Here is a 19,340-nt window from a genome sequence, read left to right as displayed (position 1 = left end):
TCTCTTAACTGCAAATTCTTTCCTTTTCTTTCTGTATCTATATATCTCTTTTGCCTCACTGTCCACAATTCGGATATCCGGGATGCAACTTTGGCTGGACCCCAGTAAGCACTGGGAAACCTGAGGTTCCGGCCTCAAATCAAGATGAGGACCTAGTTCCCTTCATCAACCAGAGAGGAATCCCAAGAGGTCCCTTGCAACTCGCATGGAAACTTTACTGTCCTGAGACAACATGAGTGAGTCCCAGAGGTCCCCATCGTAACTTGAGAGGAACCACAAGGTTCCTGCCTCAACTCGAGAAAAACAGGAGATTCTCCCCTCAACGTGACATGAGGCCCTTTTCCACTGCAGCATCTCGAGAGATATCCCACCTTCCCTCTTGAGCCTTGAAAGGGTCCTTGACACCCTTGAGGCAACTCAAGAAGTTCCCTGACATACCCGTCTCCACTTGAGAGGAACACCGAGTGTCCCACCACAACTCAAGAAGAGCCCCATTTCTCCCACCTCCTATGTATATGACGGTTTATTTCTCTGCTTTGTCTAGGAAAGAATCCCGGCATTCCTGTTGCAACTCAAGTGGAGGTGGTCTCAACTTGCAACTCGAGAGGAACCCCAGGGGTCCTGCCACAATTCAAAAAGACCCCGATGACCCAATCCACTCCAGACAAACCTGATTCCTCTGCACTGACTCGACTGTCACTCCGTGTATTGACTCAAAACACGATGGCAGGTATGACAGTCCCCTGGATCCTCGAGAGAAAGCCACAGACCCCTATGTCAACTTGACAGAAAGCCTGACACTACCTTTACAGCTCGAAGGGAAAGCAGACTTCCATGTCTCCACACAGACGAGGCCTGACTCCACTGCTGAAACTCCATATGAACCCCAAGATACATGTCAGTACTTGCTGGGAGCCAGCAGGGGAGATCCCACCCATGACAAGGTCATGCGGAGAGACCTCACAGGCAAGGCAGATCAGGACTCAGGGGATCCACGTACCTGCTTGAGCATCTACCCCAAAACCAGAATTTGTCTATCTTACTATCTTATGCTTTTCACCAAACTCTTCTCATATTAATGGGGGCTTTCCCCGACTGGCTTTCTCTGAATTAAATCCACTTAGAGCTCTAGTTAATAAGTCTCCTGGGCATAATTGGAGTGTTTCAATTCAAACCCTTCTGATAACTTTCTAACTTGCCTGACGGGTTTCTCCAAACTTTTTCAACTACACATGTGATTGTTTACAGCCTCCCAACCACGAGAGGCACAGGAAGGTTAAAACACTCTAGGAATGTAGAGCCTTTCAAGGAGTTAAAAATCATTAGCATAGAACAGGTTAAGGGTTTCATTGTTGAGTCAATGCTTGCTGCCAAGTTTTCATATCTTTCATTGTGTACCTGGGAGTGCATTAATTAATATAGTTGATATATAGAAATATAAGTAAGTAGCCTTGATATTTACAACATTAAACCTTGAGTTAATAAATTCCTTCCTTGTTATAGCCCATTGCACCTTTGCCCTATAATAATGCAACTTTATCTAGTGCTTTCAGGGAGTGGCAGTAGACTTTAGAAGAATCACCTTTAGAGAAAATAAGTTTTCTGGTTAACTAACCTTTATCAGAAAGAAGGGTCATAAAATGTTAGCAGGCCTCCTGGCCAGAAGATGATATAAATCATGTAAAACTTTTGCATAAGGAAAGGTAGGCAGAAAGAAAGCCTAGTCTCGATAAGGGTCAGGACTGCTGACCCTGAATTATGCTGCATCTTCCATTGTTCTCTATGTACAGCTCAAGGTATATAAGCTCCCCTGGAAAATAAAGGTTTGGGCTTCGTCTCATCATCGCTTGGCTCCCCAGTGTCTTTCTTTGTTTCTTTCTTTATTTTCTTTTCAGGCTGACTCCTGGGGGCATAGGGACTCTCTGAGTTAACTTTCCTGCTGGAGCTTCTAAGACCCACGAGAGAGGGAGCCCAAGGTGGGGCATCTTCCGCTATTTAAATGGGTGCCTGTGGCCTATATGAACAGAGCAAGTTTCTTATCTGAGGACTTAATGGCTTTGTGTATAAATCAGTGCATATCAGCCTCTTTTTTTCCTCTATTCCTTTAACTGCAAATTATTTCCTAATCTCTTTCTATGTCTATATATCTCTCTCACCTCACCATCCATGCTTCAGATACCTTGGATCCAACAGGGGCTGGACTGTGGTAAGCACTCAAGATGAACCCTGAGGTTCCATTCTCAACTCGAAATGAGGACCTAGGCCCCTTCACCGACCAGAGAGGAATCTCAAGAGGTCCCTTGCAACTCGCATGGAGACTTGACTTTCCTGAGGCAAGATGACCGAGTTCCAGAGGTCCCCATCGTAACTCGAGGGGAACCACAAGTTTCCTGCTTCAACTCGAGAAAAACCAGGAGATTAATCCCTCAACACGACATGAGACCCTTTTCCACTGCAGTGTCATGAAAGAAATCCCACCTTCCCTCTTAAGTCTAGAAAGGGTCCTTGACACCCTTCATGCAACTCAACAAATTCTCCGACATACCTGTCTCCACTCGAGAGGAACACTGAGGGTCCCGCCACAACTCAGGAAGAGCCCTGTTTTTCCCTCCTCATCCTGAGATGAGGGTCCATTTCCCTGCTTCGTTGGGAAAGTAACCGAAGTATTTCCGTCACAACTCAAGAGGAGGCAGTCTCAACTTGAAACTCGAGAGGAACTCCAGAGGTCATGCCAGAGTTCAAAAAGACCCCGATGTCCCATTCCACTACAAATAAACCTGATTCCACTGCACTGTCTCAACTATCACCCTGAGTATCGACTCAAAACACGATGGGAGGTTTGACAGCCCTGTGGCTCTCGAGAGAAAGCCACAGATCCCTATGTGAACTCGACAGGAAGCCTGATACTACTCTGACAGCTCGAGAGGAAAGCGGACTTGCATGTCTCCACACGAGATGAGGCCTGACTCCCCTGTTGAAACTCCATAGGAACCCTGAGATCCATGTCAGCCGTGGAGAGAAGCCCTGAGGTTCCGGCCTCAATTCCAGATGAGGACCTAGGCCCCTGCCCCGACTGGAGAGGAATCCAAAGAGCCCCTTCGTAACTCACATGGATTACGGGAGCCAGCACAGGACATCCACCCCATGACAAGCTCATGCGGGAGATATCTGATGGGCAAGGCAGAATCAGGACTCGAGGGACTCCCTGGATTGATCCCATCAATGACAAGGTCATGCGGATAGACCTGACAGACAAGGCAAATCAGGACTCAAGGAATCACCTGGACCTGTTCGAGCATCTGCCCCCAAACCAAAAACTGTCTTTTTTTTTTTTTTTTCTTTACTGTTTTATGCCTCTCACCAACACCTCTAACATTAACGGGGTCTATCTCCGACCACTTTTCTCTGAGGAAAACGACTTAGAGCTTGAGTTAATAATTCACCTGTGCATAATAAGAGTGTTCCCATTCAAACACCTCTGATGATTTCCTAAGTAACCTGACAGGTTTGTTCAGGCCCCTGCAGTTACACATGTGGTTGTTGTTGGCCTCCCAACCATGAGAAGCATGGCAAGCCTATAATATTCTAAAAATATAGAGTCTTACGGAGAGTTAAGAAATTAGTAGACTAGAACTGGTGAAGGGTTTCATTGTTGAGCCAATATTTGCTGCTAAGTTTCCATATCCCTTACTCATTATGATATTGAGAACATACATGAATTAGTATAGTTGGTATGTGGAAAAATTAGTTGTATTTATAAGTTTGATTTAACCACATCAGAAATTCTTTCCATGTTATAGCCCACTTCATCCTTAACCTATGGGAATGTAACCTTTCCTAGTCCTTTCTGAGAGTGGCGCCTGACTTTAGAATAATCACCTTTGGAGAAAATACATTTTCTGGTTGACTAATCATTTTCAGAAAGAGCTATAAAAATGTTAACGGGCCTTCTGACCAGAAGATGACATAAATCACTGGAGACCTCTGTATTTCTATGTACAGCTCAAGATATATAAGCCCACTGGGAAAATAAAGTTTGGGCCTCGCTTGGTGATGCTTGGTCTCTCTGTGCCCATTCTCTTTCTCTCTCTGTTTTTCTCCCTCTCCTTTTCAGGCTGAACCCTTGGAGCACAGAGGCTCTTGGCGTTCACTTTTTTTGCCTGGGCTTCTAAGACCTGACCTGGAAGGTGCTCTCTGTCTTCACTCCTTAGGGAGAATTAGAGGGTGCCTGAGGCCTACGTGAACAGAGCAAGTTCCTTGTCTTGAGGTTTATTGGCTTTCAGTGTACACCAAGGAATATCAGCCTCTTTCTCTCCTCTATTTTCTTAACTGTAACATTCCTTCCTTATCTCCATCTAGATCTCTAATATCTTTCCAGACGTCAACGCTCTCCCCATGAGTATACCCTGGGTCCAACCGAGTAACGATCCCAACACATGGAGACTTGACTTTCCTGAGGCAACACAAGCGGGTCCCTGAGGTCCATGTCATACCTCGAGAGGAACCCCATGATTGCCCTGCACTGACTCGACAGTCACCCTGAGTATCAACTCCAAAAATGATGGCAGGTTGCACTTCAAGAGAAAGACACAGATCCCTATGTCAATCCGAAAGGAAGCCTGACATTACTTTTACAGCTCGAGAGGAAAGCTGACTTGCATGTCTCCACACAAGACGAGGCCTGACTCCCCTGTGGAAACTCCATAGGAACCCCGAGGTTCATGTCAGCCCTGGAGAGAAAGCCTGAGGTCCTGGCCTCAACTCCAGATGAGGACCTAGGCCCCGGTACTGACAGGAAAGGAATCCCGAGAGGACCCTCGCAACTCATAGGGAGACGAGTTTCCTTAGGCAACACGATTGGGTCCCTGACGTCCCCGTTGTTAATCGAGAGGAACCCCAAGTTTGCTGCCACAACTCGAGAAAAACCAGGAGATTCTCCACTCAATGCGAGATGAGGCCTTTTTCTGCTGTGGCATCTTGAGAAAAATCCCACCTTCCTTCTTGAGCCTTGCAAGGGTCCTTGACACCCTTGATGCTACTCAAGAAGTTCCCAGATATACCCATCTCCACTGGAGAAGAACACCGAGTGTCCCGCCACAACTCAAGAGGAGCCCCGTTTTTCCCTCCTCATCTTGAGATGAGGGTCCATTTCCCTGCTTCGTGTGGAAAGGAATTCCAACATTCCCATCACAAATTAAGTGGAAGCTGTTCTCACCTGGAAACTCGAAAGGAATTCCAGGGGTCGTGCCACAATTCCAAAAGACCCCAATGTACCCATCCACTAGAGATAAGACCTGATTCCACTGCTACGACTCCAGTGTAACCACAAGTATCGCCTCACGAAGGGAGGATTGACAGCCCGGTGGCACCTCTAGAAATAGCCCCAGATCCCTACCTCAAATCCACAGGAGGCCTAATATGCATTTTATACCTCAAGAGGGAAGCAGAGTTCTGTGCCTCAACAAGAGACGATGGCTGATTCCCCAGGGGAATCTCCATAGGAAGCCTGAGATCCATGTCAGAACTGGAGAGCAACACTGAGTTTTCTGCCTCAACTCGAGATGAGGCCTTAGTCCCTTGCACCAACTTGAGAGGAATCCCGAGAGGCCCTCAAAATTGAAAGGATTCCTGACTTGCCAAAGACAAGATGAGAGGCACCCTAAGGTTCCTGTTGCAACTCAAAGGAACCCAAACTTCCTGCCACAACTCGAGAAACACCTTGAGATCGCCCCTTTCGTGTGAATTGAGGCCTGATTCCCACGCCAAGACTCCAGAGCGATCCCACGCACCCCCTCGCAACTCGAATGGAGACTTGATATCCCTGAGGCAACAAAAGAAACTCCCTGAGTTCCCCGGGGTACCTGCAGAGGAATCCAAGCCTCCCGCCACAACTCATGAAAAACCAGGAGAATCCACCATCCTTGCTACATGAGGCATTTGTTCCTCTAGCGCCTAGAGAGCAATCCCAAGTGCCCTCTCCAAACTGGAGAGGAGGCTTGACTCACTTCATGCACTTCAAGTGGGTACAAGAACACCGTAAAACCTTGACAGGAAGCCTGAGCAAAATTCCCGCCAGAATTCGAGAAGAGTTCCATGTTTCCCACCTCATCAGGAGATGAGGGCTCATTTCCTGCTTCAATTCAAGAGGAATCCGAACTTCCACTCGCACCACCAGGGGAGGCCTGTCTCACCAACTGAATCTCCAGTGGAACCCCACGGCAACTACTGCAAGGAGAAAGGACACCGTTTTCCCCCTCAACTCGAGATAAGTCCTGATTCCCCTGAAACAGCTCAAAAGCGACACTGAGGATCCCCACACAACATGATGAGAGGCCTAACTCTCCTGGTGATCCTCTTGAAAAAGCACGGATTCCCCACCTGAACTCGACAGGAGGCCTTACGCCCCTGTGACAACTCGAGAGGAAAGTCAAGTTCTATGCCTCGACACCAGATGAGGTCTGCCTGCCTAGTTGAACCTTCAGAAGAAGCCCGAAATCCCTGTCACCAATGGACAGGAATGCTGAGTTGACCCAATGAACACTAGAAAAAGCCATATTCATGACGGCAGCGACTCCAGAGCAATCCCGATGTGCCAATCACAAGTCGAAAAGAGACCTGACTTGGAGGCAAAGCGAGCGGATCCCTGAGCTCCCCATCGCAACTCGAGAAAAACAACAAGATTCTGCCCTCAATGCGAGATGAGGCCCTTTTCTCAGGCAGCGTCTCGAGGGAAATCCCACCTTCCCTCTTGAGCCTCCAAAGAGTCCTTAACACCCTTGATGCCACTCAAGAAGTTCTTTGATATAACCATCTCCACTCGAGAGGAACACCATTTGTTCCGCCACAACTCAAGAAGGGCCCCGTTTCTCCCTCCTCATCTCTAGATGAGGGTCCACTTTCCTGCTTCGTCGGGAAAGTAATCCTGGCATTCCCCTCGCACCTCAAGAGGAGGCACTCTCAACTTGAAATTTGAGAGGAACTCCAGGGATTGTGCAACAATTCCAACAGACCCGGATGTCCAAATCCACTCCAGAAAAAACTGATTCCCCTGCACTGACTCAACTGTCAGCCAGAGTATCGACTTGAAACAAGATGGCAAGTGGGACAGCCCTGTGGCACCTTGAGAGAAAGCCACAGATCCCTATGTCAACACAACAGGAAGCCTAACACTACTTTGACAGCTTGAGAGGAAAGTGGACTTGCATGTCTCCACACGAGACGAGGCCTGACTCCCCTGTGGAAACTCCATAGAAACACCGAGATCCATGTCAGCCCTGGAGAGGACTCCTGTTGTTCTGGCCTCAACTCCAGATGAGAACCTAGGCCCCAGCACCAACTGGAGAGGAATCGCAAGAGGCCACTTGCAACTCGCCTGACGACTTGACTTTCCTGAGGAAACACGAGTGGGTCCCTGAGGTCCCCACCATAACTTGAGAGGAAACCCAATTTTTCTGCCGCAACTCAAGAAAAACCAGGAGATTCTCCACTCAACGTGAACTGAGGCCCTTTTCCACTGCAGCTTTTCGAGAGAAATCCCACCTTCCCTTGTGAGCCTCACAAGGATCATTGACACCCTTGATGCAACACAAGAAGATCCCCGACATAACTGTCTCCACTTGAGAGGAACATCGAATGTCCAGCCACAACTCAACAAGAGCCCTGTTTCTCCCTCCTCACCTCGAGATGAGGGTCTATTTCCCTGCTTTTTTGGGAAAGAAATCTCGGCGTTCCCTTCACACCTAAAGAGGAGGCACTCTCAACTTGATACTCGAGAGGTACTCCAGGGTCGTGTCACAATTCCAAAAGACCCTGATGTCCTAATCCACTCCAGGTACACCTGATTCCCCTGCACTGATTCGACTCTCACCCCGAGTATCGACTCCATACAGGATGACAGGTGGGACAGCCCTGTGGCACCTCGAGAGAAAGCAACAGATCCCTATGTTAACTTGACAGGAAGCCTGACACTACTTTGACCACTCAAGGAAAGTGGACTTGCATGTCTCCACATGAGACGAGGCCTTATTGCCCTGTGGAAACTCCATAGGAACCCTGAGATCCATGTCTGCTGGGGTCCAGCCCCAGTGGATGCAGGGCAATTTGAAAGGGAGCCCAAATCGGCATCCTAGGAAAAACTATTTAGTTAGAAATATAAAGAGATTAGAAAAGAATAGTGCAGTAGGAAAATTAGTGTAGAAAAAGAGGCTAAATAACTTGGTTTACGTGGACTACCACTAATACTCCAAAACAAGGAGTTTGAACCACCTACGTAGGCCACCGGCACCCACTTGAATAGCGGAGGGTGCCCTGCCTTGGGCTCCCTTTTGTGTGGGTTTTAGAAGCCAGGCAAAATTAGCAGGCTTGGCTAGCATCCACGCTTCAGATGGGAATTCAGCCAGAAGGGGAAAGAATGAACGACACGAGGGAATCAGTCTTTCCAGAAACTGATCCATTTTCTTTATTTTCAGGTTTGCTTATATACTATTTGTTATACATAGGGATGAATACAGAGTCACACGTGGTCAGCAGACCTGACCATTGTCAAAATCAGGTGCTTCATATAAAATTATACAAAGGTCTTAGGGATTTTACATCATCTTCTGGCCATGAGGCCTGATGACATTTTATGGCCCTTTCTGATAACGGTCAGTCAACCAGAAAACTTATGTTTTCCAGGGGTGATTTTTTTCTTAAACTAGGCACCACCCTCTGTAGGTACCAGATAAACTTGCATTCCTTTAGGCTGAGGGTGTAGTGGGTTATAGTTAAGAAGAGTTTACTTAGCCTAAGGTTTAACATGATTAATCTTAAAGGTTAATACTTATCTCTCCTATATGCTACTTATATTCATTAATGTGCATAAGGACAAGGGATATGGAGTCTTGGCAGCAAATACTGGCCCAACAAATGAGAAACCCTTCACCAATATAATTCCTAATCAACCCACTATACTATACTAATGTTTTTCTAACTTCTCAAAAGAATATGTTTTTAGAAATTTTAAAGCATGCCGTGCCTCTCACAGTTGGGAGGCTGTAAGCAATCACATGTGGCCAGACGAACCTGTTCAGGCAGGCTAGAGAACCTTCAGAGGGGGTTGTAAGTTGAAACACTCTTGTCACGCCCAGCAATTTTTATTGACTGGAGTTGCAAGTTAACTCCTTCTCTGAGAGAGGTGATAGGGGACAGCCCCCCAAAGAGTCAGAGGTGTAGGTGAGAGCATAAAACAGTAATGTAGGCAGACTGCGGTTTTGGGGGTAGATGCTCGGGAACAGGGTTTCTCCTGAGGCTCGATCCTCCCTTGCGTAATGTCGAGCCTCCTTCCTCATGATCTTTGCAGCGGGCGGAGTTCCTCACCCTGGCTCCCGGCATCTCCCCATTTTTTTATTTCTTAAAACAGCCAGATGATGCAGCTCAGTCGTGACCTTCTGAATGCTCTGCCAAAGAATCCTGACAATACAAGTAAGAATGATTATAAGAAGGTGAATTAGTCCACCAACAGCAGCATAACTAAAGACATTAGACATAACTTTTTTTTTTTTTTTTTAAGAAATGCAGTTAGAGAATGTGTGGAAAAAGTTATTAGCTGCTCCAGTGGCGGTAAAATCCAGTCGAGAGTGTTCCAAAATCTGTATCTGATTATGAAGTTTTCCTAATCCAGGCCAATATCAGAGCTGTTCCAAACACCTAAAATATGATTTTTAATTTTTTTCCCACTCATAATATGTCTTGTTTACTTTCAAAGATGTCACGCATATCCACCAGTAATCAGTGTGGCATGAGAGAGCCAGTTTTACTTTTAGAGCTTGTAGTTCAGTCCCAGTATGCATTATTGCTTCTTCCAAGGCATCCACCCTCATCGCTAACTTTTTATCTATAGCTTCCTGTGTTGCCAGTGTTAAAGAAACATTTTTAGACATAGTGTCAACATATTGGGCAGTATGCACTTGAGTCAATGATATTGCTGCCACAGTAACAGAAGTGATTGTGGCTATTAAAGCTGATATTCCTAGGATAAGTAAGCCGACAAATCATCATGCTTGCATCAAATCCTGTAGTTGTTGCAATACAGCAAGACCATAATTTTCATACCAATGAGTAGTTACAGTTACATGTATCATAAGATATGGTGGTGTTTTAACAGCACAAAAGAACAAACATTATATTGAGGAGTTAAACAAGATGAGAGCATGCATTGTTCACAAGTCACTACATTGGGTCCACCTGTGAAATTCATATGAACATTAAGTTTTCAGGAATCATTAACAAAAAGAAAGACATAAGGAGAAGGCAAGCAAGCTATGGCAGAATAAGTAGTGTCATTATATGGGCATGTCAAAGTAATAGGGGCAGTAGCAGCAAGAGCTCTCCATATTTCTGGCTGCCAAAAAGTTCTATTTTTAGTTGTATAGGACAACATAGGAGGAACAAATTGATTACCATGCTACCTAGTGGATCTTAATTGCCAAGAAATTATATTGGTATGCCAGTTCTCAATACCCAAAACATATGCTTTCTCTGCCTCAGAGCTTACAGATGGGCTTGGGTTGCTCCAATCTTGAATTGAGTAATTCCCTCCTCCTGGAATTTTATAGTCAATTCTTGAATCATAAGTACAATCTTTCCAAATCAGAAACCCAGAATGGTAATTTATATCATTCCAGACAGCAGTTAAAGGAGTAACTTCTCTACAATTTGGGTAATCTGGGGGCGCCCCAACAAACAGAGACTCATGAGGGTCAAGGATCCCTGGAAAGTGAGCTCGCAGTATCCAAACTGAATGAGGCTTTTAAAAATTAGGTTTTTGGGTTGGAGACTCAGTCAAAATTACATTTTCAGAGGCTCCAACACAGCCTTCCTTAGTGGGAGTAATAAAATGTCCTGTTTTGCTGGTAGGGAAACTAAAGCAAAAAGAGAGTTCATCAGTCAATCCTCTGAAGGAAAATTGAAATTAATGGGATATTCATCCTTAGTGCAAGAAGTATAAAATCCTCCCAAAAGTTAGGGTTGGTCTGTGTTAACTCGTATGGGGTCATTATTCCAAATAACAACTTGAAAAATTGGAGGATCTGGGAGATATGCACAATATTTTGTTGGAATGGGGGAGACGCTTACCTGGCAGGAAAGTAAAGCAAGCATGGCAATAAACATTTTCTTAGGAGAAACTGGAGATCCCTGTAAAGAAGCTATTCCTTGTGCCTGGTGGCAGAGTGTTTTCACTTGTCCCCAAGTGGGTAAGGGGGCATGCTGAGTGGCCTGGGTCAGGTGACCTGGCATCTTTCTGTGGGGCAGGGATCAGGGGGAGTAATGTCCTGTATGTGAAGTTGAGACATCTGCTTGGTGGGCGGATCCATTCCTTGCTCATCCGGGATCTCCAATGTCAGTCATCCTGATGTAGGTGGCGTTTCCTGTGCTGAGGGAGGGAGCGGAGGCAGAGGAGGTCTCTTCCTTTTTTAGGGTCGCTGCAGCCAGGGAATCCGGTATCCGAGTGGCTGAAACATGGCGAATCAATCAGTCTGGAACCCAAACTGGAGGACCTGCATCCTGTGGAAAAATACAAGCATATCCTCGACCGCTGGTTAACAATGGGTTGGGACCTTTCCATTGTCCAGAGAGGAGGGCCTTCCATTTTACTAATGGCTTTCCATTTAATTGCTCTGGGCACCAATGGCGAAACATTGCAGTAGTTCCAGCTGAATCAGCATTTAAAATATTTATTGGGAAAAGAGAATATTGCAAGATTTAATGGGGAGAACTATACTTAAACTCCCCTTCTTTTTGTTTTTGTATTTGGATTTTTAATGTTTGGTGTGCTTTTCCACAATGGTTTGTCCCTGAGGATTATAAGGGATGTCAGTATTATGTTTAATTTGAAACTTTGTACAAAATTACTGAAAAGACTTAGAAGTATAAGCAGGAGCATTGTCAGTTTTCAAAGCTTTTGGCAAGCTCAAATATGGAAAACAAGTAAAGAGGTGCTGTATTACATCTTTAACTGCTTCTCCTGTACGAGCAATTGCAATAATAACATGAGAAAAGGTATCTACAGTTACATGAACGAAAGACAATTTCTCAAATGAGGAGACATGAGTCACATCCATCTGCCAGAATGCATTAGGTTTGAGACCGCGAGGGTTAACTCCCATAGGCAGGCTATTAGGAGCAGTGGGGCAATGTGAGCAGGAATGAACAATCTCTCAAGCAGACTCTCTGAAAATTTCTAATTGATATCTTAAGGCTGTAGCATTTTGATGATGAAGTGAGTGAGAAGCTCGGGCTTCTTCAAAGACAGAGGCACTACAGTCTTTGTTAGTGAACCTGCTAGGTCATTGAAAAAATTGAAAGGACCAGGCTGACCAGAATGAGCCCGAATGTGGCCAATAAAAAATATTTTGTTTCTTTTCCAAATTTGTTACTGTAATTTAGTTAACAAGTGAAATATAGTAGTTTTATTTTCGGGCAGAACTGCAGGCTCAATGTGTGAAAATAGCCTGACCGCATACTGAGAGTCAGAGTAAAGGTTAAATTCTTCATCTGTAAACATAACGAAAGTCTCTGTGACTGCTGTTATTTCAGCCCTTTGGGCCAAAGTTTCCTGCGTTTTGAAAATTTTCTGATGATTTTTTGTAACTATGGAGGCTTTACCGTTTGCTGACCCGTCAGTAAAGGCTATCTGAGCATCAGGAATAAGAGACTGTTTGCATCTGACAGGAAAAATACTGGATGTTTGGACATAAAAGTCAGCAAAACATGTGAGGGTAAATGATGCAAAATTTGACCACTATAATTTCCTATAGCAATCTGCCAAACTTCATCAAACATTAGAAAAGCATCAAGTTGTTCCTTATTATATGGAATTACAATCTCTGCTGGCTCTTTACTGAAAAATTCATTGCTCCATTTCCTCCCGTTTAATATCATTGTTGCTATTAAGCATGGATAAGAAGCTACCACTTTTTTAGCTTGGGCAGGAAGGTGGATCCATTCTAAGGGACAATTCTGCCACAGAACTCTCATAGGTGCTGTCGAAGTAGTGAGACAAAGGAACTGCCAAATTATTGTTAAGTCGATCCTTTTTACACAGCTATCAGATAAAGCTGCTTCTACTTTGCCTAGGGCTTCCTGAGCCTCAGCAGTTAATTGTCTTTTAGAAGTGGGGTTAGCATCTCCTCGTAAGATGTTAAATAAAAGGCTTTAGTTCCACACTTCTTAATTTTACATAAGGTCTAATCCAGTTAATATCACCTAATAGTCTTTGATAATAATTTAAAGTAACAAGACGGTCTTTTCTCAATTGTAGCGGGGCATGAGTCACTGTTTCTGAATTAATTATTTCTTCCTAAGTAGGTTATGGGTGGGTTGATTTGAATTTTCTCTGGGGCAACTATTAAACCTCTAGCTGTCAACGCCTTGGTCAGATCCTGGAGGACAGTTTGCAAATGAGCTCTATCAGGATGAGGTATTAAAATATCATCCATATAGTGAGTCATATGTACTTGTTCATATTTAGCCCTAATATCCTCCAAAGTGGCATTGACAAATTTCTGGCATAAGGTAGGTCTATTTTTCATTCCCTGAGTTAATACTTTCCACTGAAACATTAAATAAGGCTGTTTAAGATTTTCTGATGGCAGACTAAAAGCAAGTCACTTTTTATCCACAGGATTTAAGGGAATGGTGAAAAAGCAGTCTTGTAAATCAATTACAATAATATTATATCCCTCTGGAATGGCTACTGGAGAAGGAAATCCAGATTGTGAAGCTCCCATGTCCTCCATGGTGGCATTGATTGCTCTTAAATCTTGTAAAAGTCTCCATTTACCAGACTTTTTCTTAATGACAAAAATGGGAGTGTTCCAGGGGCTATTGGAGGGCTCAATATGTCCCAGTTCTAGTTGTTCAGTAATTAACGTTTTACCTGCCAGTAATTTTTCCTTAGGCAGAGGCCATTGTTCCACCCACACTGGATCCTGAGATTTCCATGTAATGTGGTCAGCAGCAAAAACAGTGGCCTCCATTATAAATTTGAATACCCCAATCCAGTATGTATCTTTCAAGGAGTTGGGAAAATTGGCTCAATTATTCCTGTTTGCTGTTTACCCAATCCTTTTGATGGATCACAGCCCATTTGCAAGATTTGAGAGGTCACTTTCTCATCAGGGCTAAAAAGTAACACTCCCATTTGAGACAGCACATCCCTCCGCCACAGGGTAAAGGGGAATGAAGGAACTACATACCGTTGGAAAGTTCCACAACTATCCTCAAATTGTCAATCTAAAATTTTTGCACTCTAGCTACTGTGGGGCTTGAGGGTAAATGAAATAAAATTTGACCCCTGAAACCTATCAGGGCAACTTGCCAATCATCACTATTTTGTAAAAGACTTGCAGTTGATCTTTATTGAATGGAATTACTATATTTGCTACTTATTTTTCAAAAAGTTCCACACTTCTTTTTCTTCCTTTAAAATTAATTGTGCCACTAAGCTGGAATGAGATAAAACTATTGTTATTGGGGTCACTGGTAGATGGAACCAATGGGCCTTCCTGTCACAAGCATCCTGTAGGTGTATGCTTTATGGCAAGAATAATTTAATCTCATCTTTTGGTAATATTAATCTAAATTAATTGATCATTTAAAGCCTCATCCACTTGAACAAGAGCTGAATCTGTCTCAAGTCAACTTTCCTTTAGAACTGGGGTTAAGATCGCTTTTGTAAGCAATCAAATGACAGGCTTTAAATAGGCAGTAGTCAGTTTTAAATGTGGGTGTATCCAATCAATATCCCCTAACACTTTCTGGAAATCATTTAGTAAACAATATCTCCACAGCTTCAAAGGGGCATTACCAGTTTCCAAAACTTTTCAGTTCAGTTTAGTCGCTCAGTTGTGTCCGACTCTTTGTGACCCCTTGAATTGCAGCACGCCAGGCCTCCCTGTTCATCACCAACTCCCAGAATTCACTCAGACTCACGTCCATCGGGTCTGTGATGACATCCAGCCATCTCAGCCTCAGTCTTCCCTTCTCCTCCTGACCCCAATCCCTCCCAGCATCAGAGTCTTTTCCAATGAGTCAACACTTCTCATGAGGTGGCCAAAGAACTGGAGTTTCAGCTTTAGCATCATTCCTTCCAAAGAAATCTCAGGGTTGATCTCCTTCAGAATGGACTGGTTGGATCTCCTTGCAGTCCAAGGGACTCTCAAGAGTCTTCTCCAACACCACAGTTCAAAAGCATCAATTATTTTGCACTCAGCCTTCTTCACAGTCCAACTCTCACATCCATGCATGACTATTGGAAAAACCATAGCCTTGACTAGATGGACCTTAGTCGGCAAAGTAATGTCTCTGCTTTTGAATATACTATCTAGGTTTTTCACAACTTTTGTTCCAAGGAATAAGCGTCTTTTAATTCATAGCTGCAATCACCATCTGCAATGATTTTTGAGCCCCAAAAAATAAAGTCTGACACTGTTTCCACTGTATCCCCATCTATTTCCCATGAAGTGATGGGACCGGATGCCATGATTTTCATTTTCTGAATGTTGAGCTTTAAGCCAACTTTTTTGCTCTCCTCTTTCACTTTCATCAAGAGGTTTTTTAGCTCCTCTTCACTTTCTGCCATAAGGGTGGTGTCATCTACATATCTGAGGTGATTGATATTTCTCCCAGCAATCTTGATTCCAGCTTGTTTTTCTTCCAGACCAGTGTTTCTCATGATGTACTCTGCATATAAGTTAAATAAGCAAGGTGACAATATAGAGCTTTGACATACTCCTTTTCCTATTTGGAACCAGTCTGTTGTTCCATGTCCAGTTCTAACTGTTGCTTCCTGACCTGCATACAGATTTCTCAAGAGGCAGGTTAGGTGGTCTGGTATTCCCATCTCTTTCAGAATTTTCCTCAGTTTATTGTGATCCACACAGTCAAAGGTTTGGCATAGTCAATAAAGCAGCGATAGATGTTTTTCTGGAACTCTCTTGCTTTTTTGATAAGCCAGCGGATGTTGGCAATTTGATCTCTGGTTCCTCTGCTTTTCTAAAACCAGCTTGAAGATCAGGGAGTTCACGGTTCACATATCGCTGAAGCCTGTCTTGGAGAATTTTGAGCGTTACTTTACTAGCATGTGAGATGAGTGCAATTGTGCCGTAGTTTGAGCATTCTTTTGCATTGCCTTTCTTTGGGATTGGAATGAAAACTGACCTTTTCCAGTCCTGTGGCCACTGCTGAGTTTTCCAAATTTGTTGGCATATTGAGTGTAGCACTTTCACAGCATCATCTTTCAGGATTTGAAACAGCTCAACAGGAATTCCATCACCTCCACTAGCTTTGTTCGTAGTGATGCTTTCTAAGGCCCACTTGACTTCACTTTCCAAGATGTCTGGTTCTAGATTAGTGATTACATCATCTTGATTATCTCGGTCGTGAAGATATTTTTTGTACAGTTCTTCCGTGTGTTCTTGTCACCTCTTTTTAATATCGCCTTCTTCTGTTAGGTCCAGACCATTTCTGTCCTTTATCGAGCCCATCTTTGCATGAAATGTTCCCTTGGTGTCTCTAATTTTCTTGAAGAGATCTCTAGTCTTTCCCATTCTGTTCTTTTCCTTTATTTCTTTGCATTGATCACTGAAGAAGGCTTTCTTATCTCTTTTTGCTATTCTTTGGAACTCTGCATTCAGATGCTTATATCTTTCCTTTTCTCCTTTGCTTTTTGCATCTCTTCTTTTCACAGCTATTTGTAAGGCCTCCCCAGACAGCCATTTTGCTTTTTTGCATTTCTTTTCCATGGGGATGGTCTTGATCCGTGTTTCCTGTACAATGTCATGAACCTCATTCCATAGTTCATCAGGCACTCTATCAGATCTAGGCCCTTAAACCTATTCCTCACTTCCACTGTATAATCATAAGGGATCTGACTTAGGTCATACCTGAATGGTCTAGCAGTTTTCCCTACTTTCTTCATTTTAAGTCTGAATGTGGTAATAAGGATTTCATGATCTGAGCCAGAGTCAGCTCCTGGTCTTGTTTTTGTTGACTGCATACAGCTTCTCCATCTTTGGTTGCATAGAATATAATCAATCTGATTGTGGTGTTGACCATCTGGTGATGTCCATGTGTAGAGTCTTCTCTTGTGTTGTTGGAAGAGGGTGTTTGCTATGACCAGTGCATTTTCTTCGCAAAACTCTATTAGTCTTTGCCCTGCTTCATTCCACATTCCAAGGCCAAATTTGCCTGTTACTCCAGGTGTTTCTTGACTTCCTACTTTTGCATTCTAGTCCCCTATACTGAAAAGGTCATCTTTTTTGGGTGTTAGTTCTAAAAGTTCTTGTAGGTCTTCATAAAACCGTTCAACTTCAGATTCTTCAGCATTACTGGTTGGAGCATAGTCTTTGAATACTGTGATATTGAATGGTTTGCTTTGGAGATGAACATAGATCATTCTGTTGTTTTTGAGATTGCATCCAAGTACTGCATTTTGGACTCTTTTGTTGACCACGATGGCTACTCCATTTCTTCTGAGGGATTCCTGCCCAGAGTTGTAGATATAATGGTCATCTGCGTTAAATTCACCCATTCCAGTCCATTTTAGTTCGCTGATTCCTAGAATGTCGACGTTCACCCTTGCCATCTCTTGTTTGACCACTTCCAATTTGCCTTGATTAATGGACCTGACATTCCAGGTTCCTATGCAATATTGCTCTTTACAGCATTGGACCTTGCTCCTATCACCAGTCACATCCACAACTGGGTATTGTTTTTGCTTTGGCTCCATCCCTTCATTCTTTCTGGAGTTATTTCTCCACTGATCTCCAGTAGCATATTGGGCACCTAATGACCTGGGGACTTCCTCTTTTGGTATCCTATCATTTTTGCCTTTTCGTACTGTTTATGGGGTTCTCAAGGCAAGAATACTGAAGTCGCTTGCCATTCCCTTCTCCAGTGGACCAAATTCTGTCAGACCTTTCCACCATGACCCACCCATCTTGGGTTGCCCCACAGGCATGGCTTAGTTTCATTGAGTTAGACAAGGCTGTGGTCCTAGTGTATCCCACGTTGAAGGTCAGGAACAGCAACGGTAAGGAGATACCCCTTGTCCAAGGTAAGGAGCAGCGTCTGTGCTTTGCTGGAGCAGCCGTGAAGAGATATCCCACGCCCAAGGTAAGAGAAACCCAAGTAAGATGGTAGGTGTTGCAAGAGGGCATCAGAGGGCAGACACACTGAAACCATACTCACAGAAAACTAGTCAAAGCTTTTGGCAGACCTAAATATAAGAAGCAAGCAAAGAGGTGCTGCATAACATCTTTATAAGCTTTTCCAGTTATCCTTTTGTAACCTAAATGTGGTCTATAGCTTTTTAGGTGACAAGCAACAATCTAATCTTTGATTGAACACCTCCAGCAACGGGGAACTCACTACTCTCCAAGGTTCTAAACTCTCTCTCACCTTTTCCTCTACATCACCCCCATCCTGCATACCACTTTCTCTGATCCCACCAACTCATTTTCAGTAGTATGTGTGGGCCAGAAGCTGAGCCAGTAAAGATATTTTAAAGGCCTAGAAGCGGTAATTTATTGCAACCAAAAAGCTATATCACTAGATCTAAATCCTCTGAGGCTTCTAGCTTGAGTAGTCAAGGTTTTTTCTATCTGATAATAAGGTAAAAGCACAAGCTGCGTTATTCTTTGACCTTTATTAATTTGCACAGTTTTAGTAGGTGGTGAGATCAAAACTTTAATTTCCTCAGTATAAACAGAATCTACTACACCAGGCACCACCAAAATTCCTTAAAAAGAAAGCGAGTTACACCCTAGCACAAGTCCAGAATTTCCTCATGCAAGGGGCCAGCCACTCCCTTTGGAATTGGAATAACCAGCACGTCAGGGGTTAATATTGTTGCGGTGGTGGAAATGAAGTATAGGCCTGAGCTACCTGGGGTTGATTGGCACGGCTTGTTGTCTCTGTTTAGCAGGACATTGCCAGCAAAAATATTCCATTTAGCCATAAGATAAACACTTTTTTTAATTTTTTAAAATCCTTTTATTACATTTTTTCTTTTTCTTTTTTCGTTTTTTCGTTTTTTTCTCGTTCTCTCCCTCTCTCTCTCTCTCTCTCTCTCTCTCTCTCTCTCTCTCTCTCTCTCTCTCTCTCTTTTTTTGCTTGCATGAGGCCCCCCCTGAGGAGGTTTTTGCAAGGAGCAGATTCTGTTTTAGAAGCTCCTTTGTGTGTGTGTGTGTGTGTTTTTTTTTTTTTTTAATATCCTTATCTTTTTCAATCTTAGGCAATGTTCTGGTTGGCTTTTGAACTGAACTGAACTGAACTGGGAGATGCAAGCGGAGGTGGGG

Source organism: Capricornis sumatraensis, chromosome 16, assembly GCF_032405125.1.
Source record: "Capricornis sumatraensis isolate serow.1 chromosome 16, serow.2, whole genome shotgun sequence".
Taxonomy (NCBI): Eukaryota; Metazoa; Chordata; class Mammalia; order Artiodactyla; family Bovidae; genus Capricornis; species Capricornis sumatraensis.
This window is presented reverse-complemented; position numbering follows the sequence as displayed.